Consider the following 973-nt stretch of genomic DNA (forward strand, 5'->3'; position numbering starts at 1 on the left):
ATCTCTATTGAATGCTACAATATGGATTTGGAAAAGGAGTATCTTTATTATATGCTACAATTCAGGCATTCTCTTCATCTCTACCCGATTTTTGTTGGTTCAAATCGGATTATATATTTGGGCTTTCTCGCTTGTAATGCACTACTGCGACGTTGTTTGTAATGCATTACTGTTCCATGGTTTTTCAATTAAGATCAATACATTAATTGACCATCTGCTAATAGTGCTGATTAAAAGCACCAGTCATTAATTTGTAAACTCCCATAGTTCTTTAGGATGAAAATGGATATCACCACTGCAAAGGGTACTCTCAAGTTGTATGCATAGTATTTAGAGGCGATTGCAATTGTATTTGTAAACTGCAAAGGGTACTCTCAAGTACTCTCAAGTATGTGTGCATGGTATTTAGAATACTGCAAAGGGTACTCTCAAGTATGTAAACTCTGGTATTTGTAAACTCCCATAGTTCTTACACATTATATTTTGTTGTTATTAAAAATGGCAGCTTGTGGAGGTTTTGGGGATATCTATTTTTGTAATTGAAACTGTCAGTGACAACTGAATTATATTACTTCGTTTAGTGCTTAACTTGAAAACCTGAAAACTGTTTGCATTGAGTTGAGGGTTGCTGAATGGATTTGCAAAAGAACTTGAATGGCTCACACGTTTATGGTGGGCTGAATTTGCTATTTTCGGTGGGTAGAAGAATGGATTTCTAGTTCACTTATTGCATAAAAGAAAATTGATATGGAGTGCATGTTGGGTAGCAAAATTGATTTGCAAAAATTCCAAACACTTCCCTGCACGCTTGCATGCTAAAATTGTTGCAGTATGCACAAAAGTTTTTTTTTTACTTGCTGAAGTAAAAATATTTTCGGCTGCATTTGCAGTAAAGATATTTTGGGCTGCATTATGTTAGGCTGCATTTGTATTTTATTTATTGCCCTATTATATATTCTATGACTCAACATTT

Source organism: Phalaenopsis equestris, unplaced genomic scaffold (assembly GCF_001263595.1).
Source record: "Phalaenopsis equestris unplaced genomic scaffold, ASM126359v1 Scaffold000973, whole genome shotgun sequence".
Lineage (NCBI taxonomy): Eukaryota > Viridiplantae > Streptophyta > Magnoliopsida > Asparagales > Orchidaceae > Phalaenopsis > Phalaenopsis equestris.